The sequence below is a fragment of the Talpa occidentalis genome, unplaced genomic scaffold, assembly GCF_014898055.3.
Source record: "Talpa occidentalis isolate TD23 unplaced genomic scaffold, MPIMG_talOcc4v2.1 talOcc4.16, whole genome shotgun sequence".
NCBI classification, from domain to species: domain Eukaryota; kingdom Metazoa; phylum Chordata; class Mammalia; order Eulipotyphla; family Talpidae; genus Talpa; species Talpa occidentalis.
The window spans coordinates 46,350,588-46,366,200 of NW_023601653.1; positions in this window are offsets into that span (position 1 = coordinate 46,350,588).

The following is a 15,613-nucleotide window of genomic DNA, read 5'->3' on the forward strand; positions in this document are numbered from 1 at the left end:
AACTATACAATATTACTCTGGCAGTTGTGTCAAAAAAAAAATTCCCATGTATTTCAGGTCAAGATAATATTTGTGGAATATAATTATCTGCATTATTAAAGTTAACATTCAGTATTGTTCTTGATATTTTTTGCATTACAACCTAGCATCAGAATTGTACCTAGAAGCATAAATAAATGTGTTTGTAAAGTATGAGATAGTAAGGTTAATTTGAGACTACTTAAAAACTCCACACTCTATAAAAACAAACAAAAAAAAAAGATGTCTTAAAGTTCAGTCATTATTCAGAGGCTCATTTTTTATCATAGGAAAGACACTTTGGACAATGTGTCTTGCTTCTCAAAAAATACAAAATAGGTTAAACCCAGAGAACATACAGTAATATCAATGTTTATATTGTCTGTTGACATGTGATCCATAAGAATTATTTCCCATCTTGCCTTTCAACTATCTTTGACAAAATGAAGAGTTAGAATGGGCATTGTGATAGAAAAGAATACTATTTTTAAGAGTAATCAAAAAGTATGAACAAGTTTATATACACAAAAAATGCAGTAAATAATTAATAGTAAACATATAGACTCTGGAAATAAATTATCAGACAAAACAGAATGAAAAATTGAAGAAAACAAAGTTGAAGTGACATGAAATTAAAAATTATGGCAACTTTCAATTCCGTAATGGACTAATTTTTCTGAGATCACCAAGAAATTACTTAGGGTTAATATTAACTTATTTAGGGTAATATTATTATCTTGTGTAAACAAGGACTGTTTTAAGAGATCACTCATACAGGAAAATATATTAAATCCAGTATTTAATTAACTTGATTTTTGTGCTATAACTTTGTGGGTCAGTTTGTTTCCAAGAGGGAAGATACCAAAAACAACTATGGTAATACATACTAGTTTTTACTATATTAACAGGAGTAGCAGTATACCCTACATGCACAATTTCATTCAATTAATCCCATTCAATGACAATTTTGAATAGATCCAATCATTACTTATTCCCACAGCTTGTCCAAATTTATGAGAATAAAAGTGATACGGGATTAAAGCAAGGACTGCATCTTTAAAGAATTCTCTCTAAAATATGACACTGCAGTGCCCTCCCCCATCCACACATCTACTACAGATTTATTTCAAATAAAAAGTGCTATCAAGCCTGAAATAAAGAAACCTATAATTATATCTATTTGAAGTACATTATTTAAAAACTACCACTTTTTGTTTTTCTTTCTCTAAGGAGGGGAATTCAAGTCACAGTAATTAGCAGGTTTTGAGTAATTGATGCAAATGTGAATATCAGCCTTGTTAATTGTTCTGTGTAATTCCAGTGCACTTGTACTTTTACATCACTTTGTCTCATATAACTGGTCTCAAATAGCTGGAAATTTTCTATAATACACCAATTACTTTAGTTCCTTAACCACTGTTTTAATAACTCAAACAATATAGTTGTTTTCATTGAAACCATTTTCTTGTCTTTACTTCTTCAACAAAGATTTTTCTGAAACATATCTTCTAGACATTTTCTCAAAAAGGACAGAGAGTTCCATAAAATTTTGAGATGTGGTAAGTTCATTAAATGAACATGTTACTTGGTAAAAACTAACACATTATTTTGTTGAATGTCAACTTTTCATTTTACTACTTAGAATAAAATGGGACCTAGAACCTAAAATAAATGCTGCAAGTGGAGTTTAAAGGCAAAAGTGGAAAAAATGTCAATAATCATATATACCCTCAGTAATTGTCCTTTGAGTTTCTGAAACCACATATTTGCCCATTTTTCACAAACCCAGATACTGCATAAATAGTATTATTAATTTACTATGTGAAAATAATTTCAAACAAGAGTAATTGGAAATTCTACATTGTTGGCTAGAATAGACACTAAGAAGCAAAAAATGGAATGTAAGAAACATTATTTGTTCAATTACAGAAGACTTTGTGGATGAACTATTTAAGCATGAATAATTTTCATATAAAATGACATAATTGACAACTTGATCCTCTTATCTCTGAGAATAAAATAAAAAAGGAATAAACAAGATAAATTAATAGATAAGATTAAAAATAAGATGTCTACATAGTATAAAATGATCATATATTACTATAAAATATGTGAAGCTAGTTTAAATTTTAAGTTCTCAAGTCGTAAATTTAGAGTATCATATACTTTAGCAATGTAAAGCAAATCCCAGTATTGTCACCAAATAACCCTGTACCTTGATCAATTTAGTTAACCTTTTCTTGACTTAGATTCTTATCTGTGATTAGAAACTAATAATTGCACCTACATCATTGGATTGTTGTGAAATTGAGTTAAATGTAAATAGAAATTTGAAGCATAATGATATTATAATAAAACCGGCACACAAATCAACGACACAGAATCAAGAATGTAGACATCAATACACACATATATGGAAAACTGATTTATGACAGGAGCCAATAGCATACATTAGCACAAGAAAATTCTTTTCAATAAATGGGGTTGGGGAAACTGAAATTGAAACCACTAACATCATACATAAAAATTAATACAAAATGTATTAAAAACTTGGATAGAGACCTGAAACCATAAAATATGTAGAAGAAAATATAGGCAATACACTTCTTTTTAAAAAGATTTATTTATGCATATAAGAACTGGGGTATAGACCAGAGGTGAGGGAGGTGAGAGGATTCACCAGAGAGAGTGGGGAGCAGAACAGGCAGATGTACTGAAATACACTGCTGAGGGGAGATAGGAGAGGTCTGCTGCGCCATGTGGGTTGCTCCATGGCCTGGGCTCAACCTCGTGCAGCAGTGGCTGGTGATAGCTCTATAGTGCTGTCTTTAACCCCTGCAACACCAAGGAGGCCCTACATTACTTTTTTAAATAAAGTTATTAAATTTATTGTTATTTAGATCTCAGTTGTGAATTAGTTACATTTGAGATGTCACGACAACTGGTGCTCATTTCTTTTTTTTTCAGTTTCAATTTTTTAAATTATTTTTTACATCATTGTTCATTTTAAACAGTATTTGCTTCCCCCTACCCCCTCAGGTGTAGTCCCCATAAACTTTCCTTCCCCAATGCACCCATGCACCATCACTTCAGTCCCCTGTGCTCCTCCCTCTCTCCCTCTGATCCCTCTCCCTCCTCCTCCCCTGCAGGGTGTCTCTGATTTATAATTGTCTGTTTTTGCTTTGTTGTGTTTTGTACTGTTATTATTTGTTTACACTGATGTCTTATTTGGTTCCCTTATATTCCTGCTATAAGTGAAACTGTCCAATATTTTTCTTTTTCCTTCTGGCTTATTTCACTGAGCATAATTCCTTCTAGTTCCATCCACGTTGCTCGAATGTCATGAGTTCATCTTTTTCGATTGCTGAATAATATTCCATTGTGTATATAGACCACATCTTCTTGATCCAGTCATCTGTTTTTGGTCATTTGGGTTGTTTCCAGATTTTACCTATTGTTAATATTACTGCTTGACATTAGCCTTAGTTATGTGTTTGGAGTCTCAACTCCAATAGCCAAAAAAAAAAAAAAATCAAATTCAGGACTATGTACAACTAAAAAGCATTGGTACACCAAAGAAAGTTGCATCAAAACAAAAAGACAGGGCTCCCTGGTGGCACGGGGGGTGCGCACAGCGTTGTGAAGCTGTCTACAGCCTTTGCAGTGAGGGTTCGATCCCTGGCTCACCAGGGAGATACTCACATAGCACGGCAGACCTCTTCTGTCTTGCCTGCTGCTCCCCTCAGCATTGTTTTCTGTCAGTCTGCCTGTTCTGCTACCCACTCTGTCTCTGGTGAGTCCTTTCATCCCTCCCGCTCCTCTGTCCTGTACCCCAGTTCTTGTATGCATAAATACATAAATCTTAAAAAAAAAGACATCCTACTGACTGGGAGAAGATATTTGTACATCATACATCTAACAATGTATTAAGATCCAAAATATGTAAAGAACTACCAACTAAGGAAGCAGCCTCATTGGGAGCAGCGCGGAATGAGAGAGATCACTCAAAGTCCATGTGGAGGAATGAGAAGCCTAGAGGGGCTAGACCAAGAAGGTGCGGCCCTGATCCAAAGGCAGTCCCGTATTTTTTTAGAACCAGATTCAGAGAAGATGGACAAGCACGTAGGGAATGTTCAGGCTTAGGGGTGCGTTATCAGGGATGCATTACTGTCTGGTGCAAGCTAGGGTGGCATAACATATATAGATAGCTAGGGGCTATTGCTTGGGGGACTCCATTGTTCCTGCTATTCAAAGCATCCAATCTCTAGTCCCTATTCTTAGCTAACTTTCTGCTAATCCTTACAAGTAAGGGATTCTAGCTGATCTTGCTAGTCTGGCCATAATATCTGCCTACTGTTTTCAGCAGATCCTGGTTTCCCAGTATGTTCCTCATACCAGGACTTTGGCCCTTGATTAGAGGCCCCTGCCTGACTGTACATTTAGCTTGACCATCAGGAACTCTGGGCACCAAGACAAACCCAAGAAGAAAGAACTTATAAAACTCAATAACAAGACAACCCAACTAAAAAATGGGCAAGAGATCTTAATAGCCACTTCTCCAAAGAAGGCATACAGATGAGCAGTAGGCACCGAAATGGGGTTCATCATCTCCTATTACTAGGGAAATGCAAATCACACCTGTGAGAATGACTATTATCCAAAAAGGAAGGGAGGGAGGAAGGAAGACCAGAGAGAATATGAAAAGAAGGGAATTCTTGTGAACAATGACAGGAATGTAAATTGGTGTAGCTATTGTAGAAAGCAGTATGGAGATTACTCAAAAAATTACAAACAGAAATTCTATATTCCCATTATACTTCTGACATCTGGGTATTTACTCAAAAACACAAAACACTCATTACTCATTCAGATGTGTGCTCCATGTTTATTGCAGCACTGTTCACAATAGCCAAGAACTGGAAATAGCCTATGTGCCTATCAACAGAAGAACATATAAAAAGATATGGTACATGTACACAATGAAATATTATGCAGCTATGTTTTTTTTTTTTGTAACAACATAGGCATTCTAGAAGGTATAACACCTACTGAAATAATTCAGAAAGAGAAACGCAACACCCTATGGTTTCACTCATATGCTCATATACAATATATACATAAAACAAATGAATGAACCAAATAAAACAAAAATAAACCTTTGGGCAATAAGACCAATTAGTGATTATCAGAGGGAAGAGGGTAGGAGGTAAGTAGATTGGGACAAAAGGGACAATTGTATGATGAAAGATAGAATTGGACTTTTAGTGGTCAACTTAATGGAGTATGTACACATGTTGATTTTTAATGATGTGTATCTGAAACTCATATAATATTACAATGCAAAAAAAGAAATTTAAATCATAGTGTTATATTAGTATTTTCCCTTGTTATTGTATTCCAGAAATATTATCAAATTACACAGAGAGTATATGAATATACATGTCCCATAACACTGAATACCTCCCTCCAAAGAAATTTTTAAAATCTCATCATATTGTTTTAATTTGTACTTCTTTGTTTACCAGTGGAATTACTTTTAATGTTTCTTGACCCTAGGTATTTACTATTCATACCCTTTACCCATTTTTATGTCATAATATTTGTTTTTTTGTAAGCAATGTGTGTTCTTTATATATTAAGACTACTAGAAAAGGCAAGGAAAAATACCCTATGATCACAACTTTTGGAATCTCAAAAAAAAAGAAAGAAAATAAAAGCTTGTAGATACCTAGAATCAGGGGTTCCCAGGAATGGGGTTTAAGTTGAAGAAGCAGAAATGTCCTTTTCTCTTTTGGCGAGGATGTGGTGAAAAAGGAACTTTCCTACACTGCTGGTGGGAGTGCAAACTGGTCCAACCATTGTGGAAAGCTGTCTGGAGTTAAAAATGGAGCTACCATACAGCCCTGCAATTCTACTACTAGGGATCTAACCAAAAGACAAAAAAGACCACCTTAACCCCTATGTTTATTGCAGCACTATTTACATTAGGTAAAACCTGGAAATAACCCAAATGACCAAAAAAGATGACTGGATCAAGATGTGTTCTATATACACAATGGAATATTTTTCAGCAATCAAAAAAGATAAACTCATAACATCGAGCAACATGGATGGAACTAGAAGGAATTATGCTCAGTGAAGTAAGCCAGAAGGAAAAAAAGAAAAATATCAGATGGGAGAGTTGGGATCAACATGGCGGTGGGGAAATGCTGCGAGTAAATTATCCCATAAAAAAAAAAAAAAGTTAATAGGGAGGGAAAGTGGCAGGTCCCTGTGAGAACTGGGACATGGAAGATAAATGGGTGACTCAGGCAAACTGCCCAAAGAGGAAAGTTACGATAAAGAAGACGGAGAAGAGACGAAAGCTCAGAACCCTGCAACCCTCCCCTACCCACAAAGTCGGCACTCTCCAACCAACAGAAAGGAGGAAAAAACAAAACAAACAACAACAACAACAAAAACAACCAACAAGAACAAACTACAGATCAAGTGGGACAGTGAGTAGAAAGGAACTATTTCAAGCACTGCACCCTGTGAACCAGAACTGTGGAGAACCGTGTGGTAATTGACATGGAGGTGAGCTAACAGCTCCAGGTGCCATTAGCAGAAAACAAGGACTCAGCAGAGACCTACAAATAACCCAAGGCCAACGAGTAAGCTTGTGCAGAAAAGTGGCATGTTCAAAAAGCATACTCGGATCATGCCTGCCCAGGTCCCCAAGCCCGTGACCTAAGTTTGTGGGGAGACTTGAGGGAGCCCTCACTGAGGTGAATGTCCCTCACCGAGTAATCAGAAATCAGGTGCCCTGACATGGGAGCAGGGTGCAAAAAGGGCACCATTTCTGTGGACACTGAACTGGCCTATAGCCCACATCCTGTACCTGAGGGCTTTGGAACTGAGACACGGGGCACAAAATTCAGGGTGTGGGATTCCCATGATGGCGGGGCACAGGGCAGACACAGCACCCCCACACCATTGAGGCACTCCATGCCACCCCCACTCAGTTCCTCAGACCCATGGGGAAAAAAAAATTCTGGAAGGACACTAGGAAAGATCTCTGGTGCCACCTAATGACCAGAACAAAATCACCAACATCCTGATAGTTGGAAACCAGGAATCCCAAAAACACCCTCAGGTACTGAGACAGGGTGGGCCACACAAACAGGGGTAAGAAGGGAAATAAGGCATTGAACAAGCCCCCATTCTGGAACTGAGAGCCAGGTGCAGGATCCAGGGTGTGGGACACACCATTGCTGTGGGCAATGCACAGGGTGACAGCCAGTATTTTGGATCTAATAGCCCTGGAACTGAGACCTAAAGTGCAGACTTCAGGGTGCGAGATCCATACAGCTGTGTCACAGCACCAGGTGAACATGGGGCAGGCACAGCACCCAGCTTGAATAAGAGCCCCTGTGTTGAGGGGCTCCCCTCTGCCCCCACTCCATTTCTCAAAGAACCACTGGGAAAAAGCACAGTTCAGCAAGAATGGGTCTCTGGCACCACTTCGTCACCAGAACAAAATCATCAACTAGCTGATTCTTTGTTGAAAGAGTAAATACAGAGGGAGGGAACTATAAGGGACAGTGCCCAGCAACGAAACATCAACACCCTGGTGGAGTTTGGGCCCACCAGTGCTGGTCTCAGTCTAGTAAATAATTTCTGACACCCCTAAAGGAGCACTCCAAAGAGATGCCCACCAACACCAGTGGCACAATGCCCAATGCATAGAACTAATTAGAAAGCAAACAACAGGGAAAAGAAAAAACAAATAACCAAGCAAGTCACAGGAGAAGGACAGACCACAAAAAATAAATACAGTCACCAGAGCTCAACAATGACATGGAAGAACTTCTCAGCTTATCAGATAGAGAATTAACGATCATCATGATTAAAAAGCGGAAAGAAAACAAAAATGAAAAAAATGATTTGAGACAAATAATCAGTGAACTGAAGAATGAAATTGAGACCTTAAGAAAGGAAAGAAAAGAAATACAGAAGATTAAAAGATTACTAGAGGAGATAAAGAACTCTGGGAAAAGCAATGAAAACAGAATCAATGAAATGGAAGAAAGGATCAGTACTATCGAAGATACAGAAATAAAAAGAGCCAAAAAGAGAAAAGGAGAGAGAAGTGCAAATGAAGAAGTATGAAGATACTCTTAGGCAATTATCAGACTCCATGAAGAAAGGAGATATAAGAACTGTAGGTGTTACAGGGCCTCCCCTGGTGGTGCAGCAGTTGAGCACTGGGCTGCGAGGCTGCCCGCAGCCTCTGCAGTGCTGGTTCATTCCCCAGCTGCCTGCAAGGGTCCCACAAAAAAAAAAAAAAAGAGTTATAGGCATTCCAGAAGGTGAGAAGAGAGACAAAGGAACTTCAAGGAGATGAATATAGACATATAAGAAGTGAGAAGAACTCCCAATTGCCACAATGAAAAGAAAACTACAGCAAGATACATAATAGTAAAGCTTGCAAGAGTCCAAGACAAGGAAAAAATAATGAAACTGCAGGGGGCGGAGCAACATGGCGGTGAGGAGACGCTGCGAGTAAGATCTCCCATTAAAAAAAGTTAATAGGGAGGAAAAGCGGCAGGTCCCAGTGAGAACTGGGACAGGGAAGATAAACGCGTGACTCCAGCAAACTGCCCGAAGAAGAAAGTTGCCATAAAAGAGGACTAGAAGGGAGGAAAGCACAGAATCCTGCTCCCCTCCCCCGCCCACAAAGTCTGCACTCTCCGACCAGCAGAGAGGAGGAAAAAAACAAACTAAAACGACCAACAAGAACAAACTATGCAGCAAGCGGGACTGAGAGTGGAAAGGAACTATTGCAGCCACCACACCCCGTGAACAGGAGCTGTGGAGAACCCTGCAGGATTCGCCGCGGCGGTGAGCTAACGGCTCCCGGCGCCATTAGAGAACAAAGAGACTCTGGAGGAGACCTGCACACAGCCCTGGGCCGGCCGGTAAGCTTGCGCTGAAAAGCGGCGCGCTTGGCGCACTTGAAAAGCAAACTCGGATCGGGATCGCAGCTGCCCAGGTCCCCGCGCCTGCGACCTAGGCTTGCGGGGAGACACGCGGAGGCCCTCACTGAGGTGAAAGTACCTCACTGAGTAAGCAGGAACCAGGTGCCCAGGCACGGGTGCGGGGTGCAAAAGGCGCCATTCCAGCACCAATGAACTGGGCTACAACCCGCGTCCTGGACCTGAGGACTTTGGAACTGAGACCCGGGGCACGAAATTCGGGGCGTGGGTTCTCCACGAAGGTGGGGCACAAGACAGACACAGCACCCCAAAGCCATTGAGGTTTACCCTACCATTCTCGCTCTGTTCCCTGTCCCACGGAGGGGGGGACGTCGAAAAGCAGCCCCCCAAGGACAATAGGAGAGATCTCTGGCGCCACCTAGAGACCAGAAAAAAAGTCACTAACACCCCATAGAACAGGGAAATTTCTTAAGAAAAGACTTCTTGAAAAGGGCAGAAGGCTTCTGGAGGACCCAGTGGCCAGCTGGGAAGTTAGCCCACGCCAGGCACCTTCCAACCAGCAGTCTGAGCCCACAGAGGGAGAAGGCACACATGTGCGGGGCAGACCAGGCGCTCAGAAGAGTGTGCCTGAGACCGGATGCACAGGGACTGCGTCCTGCTTCACCATTTTAGATCAGGGATATTTCTTCAGTAAAGACTGCCTAAAACCAGCAGAAAGCTCCCCCAGAAGCCAGAGATGGCTCCTGGAGGAGCCAGAGGGGAGCGGAGAAGTTCACCCAAGATGCTGGCCAGTCCGAGCAACACAGTGTCCCAATGCATAAGACAAATTAGAAAACAGACAGTAGGGAGTAGAAGAACCACACGCAACATAACAACTCCTCAGGAAAGAAGCACACCACAAAAAGAAAACCACCCCCCAGATTGCAACGACAGTAACTTGGAAGAACTTCTGAGCCTTCCAGAAAGAGAATTTAAAATTGCCATGATTAAAAAAGTGACAGAACTCATAAAGGAAAACAATGATCAGAAGAAGGAAATTGAGTCCTTAAAGAGGGAAAACAATGGTCAGAAGAATGAAATTGAGTCCCTAAAGAGGGAAGTAAAAGAAATGCAGGAGATCAAAGAATTAATGGAGGAACTAAAGAACTCTGGGAAAAGCAATGAAAGCAGAATAGATGAAATGGAAGAACGAATAAGTACTCTTGAAGACACAGAAATAAAAAGAACCAAAACAGAAAAGGAAAGAGAAGTACGAAGGAAAAAGAACGAAGAAAGACTTCGGGAACTATCTGACTCCATGAGGAAAGGAAATATAAGAGTTATAGGAATTCCAGAAGGAGAGGAGAGAGATGTAGGAACAGAGAAAATATTCAAGGAGATAATTGAAGACAACTTCCCAAATGTGAAGAAGGAGCTGAAAATTGATATACAAGAAGCAAGAAGAACACCAAACTTCCACGACAAAAGGAAAAATACAGCAAGACACATAATAGTAAAGCTCCCAAGAATTCAGGACAAGGAAAAAATAATGAAGCTGACAAGAGGGAAGAAACAGATAACATTCAAAGGAAAACTAATCAGGCTGACATCAGACTTCTCTGAAGAAACACTACGGGCAAGGAGAGAGTGGAGGGACATAGTCAACAGACTCCAAGAAAACAGATGCCAACCAAGAATACTCTATCCCACAAAGCTCTCCTTCCTCGATGAAGAAAGAATAAGGACCTTCCCAGACAAACAGAAACTCGGAATTTCATTACGACTAATCCCCCACTCCAAAAAATACTACAAGGAATCCTAAAGCCAGAACCTCAGAGGGATGAATAACAACAAAAGAAGACCAAAAAAAAAAAAAGTTATTAAAAGAATAAATAAATAAAATCAAAGGAAAGACAAACACAATGGCAAATACAGATGCTAACATATCAATATTAACTCTAAATGTAAATGGACTAAACTCTTCAACAAAAGGACATAGAGTTGCAGCCTGGATTAAGAAACAAAACCCAACCTTTTGCTGTCTCCAGGAAACACATTTAGCTACAAAAGATAAAAATAGACTCAAAGTTAAAGGATGGAAAACAATCCTACAAGCGAATGGACCAAAAAAGAAAGCAGGAACAGCTATACTTATATCAGATAAAACAGACTTCAAACTCAAAAAAATAAAGAGACCCCAATGGTCACTACATTATGATCAAGGGGACAATACTTCAAGAAGAAATAACACTCATTAACATATACGCACCAAACGAAGGAGCACCAAAATATATCAGACAACTTTTGTCCTCTCTGAAAACAGACATCAGAGAAAACACATACGTAGTGGGAGACTTCAACACACCACTATCAACAATGGATAGGTCAACAAGACAAAAAATAAGTAAAGAAACTAAAGCTCTAAATAAGGACCTAGAGCATTTGGGCTTAACAGACATCTATAGAACACTAAACCCAAAAAAAACGGAGTACACATTTTTCTCAAGCGCACATGGATCATTCTCCAGGATCAATCACATACTGGGGCACAAGACAAACATCAACAGATACACCAAGATTGAAATCATACCAACCATCCTTTCTGACCATGAAGGCATCAAACTAGAAATAAACCATAAAAAGAAGGCAAGGAACAATCCTACCTCCTGGAGATTAAAAACCACACTACTGGAAGACCACTGGACTAACGAGGAGATCAAAGAAGAAGAAATTAAAAGTTAAAAGGCTGCCAAAGGTCAGGACGGTGGGACTCCCATAGCATGTAGGCTGTGCTACCTACTGGCCAGGCACAGACGGCGACCGGAGATCCGTATATGCTCCCCGCTTTCCAGCATTTCCAGGCGGTGATAGTGCACCTGGATAGGTCTCGCCTGAAGGGACTGTATTTGTTGCCTTACAAACCCAACAATCTTGTTTAAAACACAAGGACCTATAGCAAGTAACAATAAAAGAGATAACAGGGGGGACCCAACAGGGGAAGCAAATACGGCAAAAGTCCATTAAGGCCAGTCCATAAGGGGTTGGTTGCAAGTTCCTGGAAATGGAAATGGCCAAACTGGAGGCACCCGTGGCCAGGGCAGAGGTAATGCCTTGCAGTTGCAGGGTGAATCCAAGGAAGAAGACGCGGATGCGAGAGAGGCGGGTGGTCCGAGGCCGGCTAAGACACGGGCGACAGGGTACTGTAGAAGAACCAGGAGAATCCAGGTGGCCACAGGCATCCTGAAAAGGAAACAAAAAGAGATGCCTCAGAGGGACTCAGCCACCCTGGGCGGAAGGGGTTGACGGGGCGCCTTGGCGGCGTCCGGAGGTTTTCTAGTGGCGCTGGGTAGCGCAGGTACAGCGCGAACCAAGCGCTCTGGGAGCCAGCGAGGAGAGTCAGCATCGTGGGGGTAGACACAAACTGCTCCACGAGCCCAAATCAAAACAGGGTCTGGACCATTCCAAGAGCCGGTAAGTGGGTCCTTCCATTTGACCAACGCAAACTGAGTGGAGGTGGAGGAGTGCCAAAAGCGGTCGGCTGCACTTTTACCAGCATCATCCAGGCGGAGGAAATTTAAAATAAACAAGGCATGACACAGGACATTGCGGGGCGCCAACCGGGAGGGGTACCAAGAAGATTGGCGGATTTTGTGAATAACGGTTTTGAGTGTCTGGTGGTCTCTTTCAACGATGCCCTGTCCCTGGGGATTATATGGTATGCCAGTAGTATGAGTAATGGAAAGGGTGGCACAGAATTCAGAAAATGCCTTGGAAGTGTAGCCCGGTCCATTATCAGTCTTAAGGGCCTTAGGCACACCTAAAACAGAGAAGGCATAAAGGAGATGGGAGATAACATGTTTGGTGGCCTCCCCAGCATGGGGAGAAGCCACTAAAAATCCACTGAAGGTATAAGGTATCAATGGAAACATGGACATACTTGAGATTACCAAACTCAGAAACATGGGTGACATCCATTTGCCAGAGGTCTCGAGGGGCCAAACCACGAGGGTTGACACCCAAGTGAGGGACAGGAAGGGAAGTAGCACACGTTGGGCAGGAGCGAACAATGTGCCAGGCTTGGTCTCGGGTGAGACGGAACAACACACGCAGGGACCGGGCATCGAGATGATGGAGGTCATGGGCTTGTTGGGCCTGGGTGACCAAAAGAACGTGAATTGTCTGAGTGGCTGCATCGGCCAAGTTGTTTCCGTGTGTCAAGGGTCCCGGAAGACCCGAATGGGCCTGAAGATGGCCGAGGAAGAAAGGGGCAGTGCGGTCTCGTATGGCCTCCTGGCAGCGTTGAAAAAGGGTCGCAGCCATGGAGGATGTTTTGATAAATGGGGCGGTTTCAAGTAGGGGGACCGACTGGGTGATGTAAGCACTATCCGTATATAAATTAAGAAGTTGATGGGCAAAGGAAGAAAGAACAGTGATCACCGCCTCAAGCTCTACAAGCTGGGCCGAGGAATGAGGGGTTTTCCAGGCAGTGGAATGACCATGCACCACATATGCAGCTGTTCCATTGGAGGATCCGTCGGTAAAACTGTGAGGACCGACAGAAGGGGCGATCTTTGTGTGGTTTTGGGAAAGACAAAACGGTGGCTGGAAGCAAACTGAACAAGTTTGTCAGGAGGGTAATGGTTATCCAAAACGCCCAGATAGGAAGCCAGTGCGATGGGCCAAGTGTCAGTGGACTGTAGCAACCATTCAATCTGATGGTTGGAATAAGGAGTGACCACAGAAGAAGGCTCAAGGCCGAAGTATTTGTGGGATGCAATACGTCCCTGAACAATAAGGTCAGCCACAAGGTCATAATATGGGAGAAAGGTCCTTTTTGAGGAAACTGATTGATGGAGCCACAGGACAGGGTTGTCCTGCCAAAAGAGCCCAGTGGGACAGTGTTGAGTGGAAAAGATAAGCAAGGAAAATGGTTTGGAATAGTCCAAACTTACAAGAAAATGATCATTAATGGCAGTATGTACCTTTTGTAAGGCAATCTGACCCTCAGGGGACAGAGATCGCTGAGACGCAGGATCAGGGTCGCCCTGGAGGGTATCAAAAAGGGGCTTAAGGTCCGCTGTGGGCAACTTTAAATAGGGGCGAAGCCAATTAATATCCCCCAGAAGTTTCTGGAAATCATTAAGGGTGTGAAGATGGTCGGTCGCAATAGTTGCACTTTTAGCAGTAATATACGGACCATCGAGATGGAAACCAAGGTAGGTGTAGGGGTCACAAATTTGAACCTTCTCAGGGGCGATTGTTAGCCCTGCCCGAGTTAAATGGCAGTGAAGGGAGTAGAAGCAGGCTAGAACCTCTTGGGGGGGTTGCCTGCCAATAGGATGTCATCCATATAATGAATGATGTAAATAGAGGGCCATTGAAGACGTACCGGCCGGATGGCGCGGGCAACAAAAAGTTGACAGAGAGTAGGGCTGTTAGCCATACCCTGTGGAAGAACCACCCATTGGAAACGCTGAAGAGGTTGTTGAAAATTGATAGAAGGAAGGCTGAATGCAAACCTTTTCTGATCATTGGGGTGAAGTGGGATAAAGAAGAAACAGTCCTTAAGATCCACAACAACCCGGAACAAGTTTTTTGGGATGGCAGCCGGTGAGGGAAGGCCAGGCTGTAGGGCGCCCATGAGTGTCATAGTGGCATTAACCGCCCTGAGATCTTGAAGGAGTCGCCATTTGCCTGAGGATTTTTTAATGACAAAAATAGGTGTATTCCAGGGCTAGGCACAACGTGACCGGCATCCAACTGTTCCTGAACCAGTTGGTATGCTGCCTGGAGTTTAATTTGGGACAGAGGCCATTGGTCAACCCAGACCGTTGGATTTCCAAGAAATAGAGATGATGTCTGGGGAGGGTACAGGAACATCAATGGCCTCTACGGAAAACTTCCCAGTCCGGCACAGCTTACCTGGCCCTTAGGTTGGATGGGCTGTGTAATGCCTTGAAGGCAGGATCCAAGGCCACGACCCGGAAGAAAGCCCTGAGACAGCATTTGAGCGGTAACCACCTCGTTAGGGCTACACATCATGAGACCCATTTGAGAGAGGAGGTCCCGATCCCAGATATTAACCGGGAGGCCAGGCAAGACATAAGGCTTAACGTGGCCAGTATGGCCCTCTGTGTCTATCCACTGTAGGAGTTTGGAACTTTGTAATGGATTGGCAGATTGTCCTATACCTTGAAGGTTGGTGAGCGTGGCTACGGTAGGCCAGGAGGGAGGCCAGTCAGACTGGCGGATGATAGAGACATCTGCTCCCGTGTCAATAAGGCCGGTGAAAGAGTGGCCGTCCAAAGAAAGAGTAAGGGAGGGCTTGTCCTTAGTTACGGGCTGAACCCAAAGGACATCTGTGACATTAGTGCGCGACCCTCGATGAGGAAGGGTTTGTTGTCGCGGCCCAGACAACAGGGGGAGAGGAACCAACTGGGCAATTTTTTGGCCCTGGCGGATTTGTAATGGGAGAGATGTGGAGGCAACAACCAAAAGGGTGCCCGTAAAGTCTTGATCTATGATTCCAGGAAAGACATGCAGGCCCCGGAGGTTGAGAGAGAAACGGCCGAGGAGGAGGCCGCAGGTGCCCGCCGGGGGCGGTCCCTTGGACGTGGTGGGTAACACCTGTGGGCCCA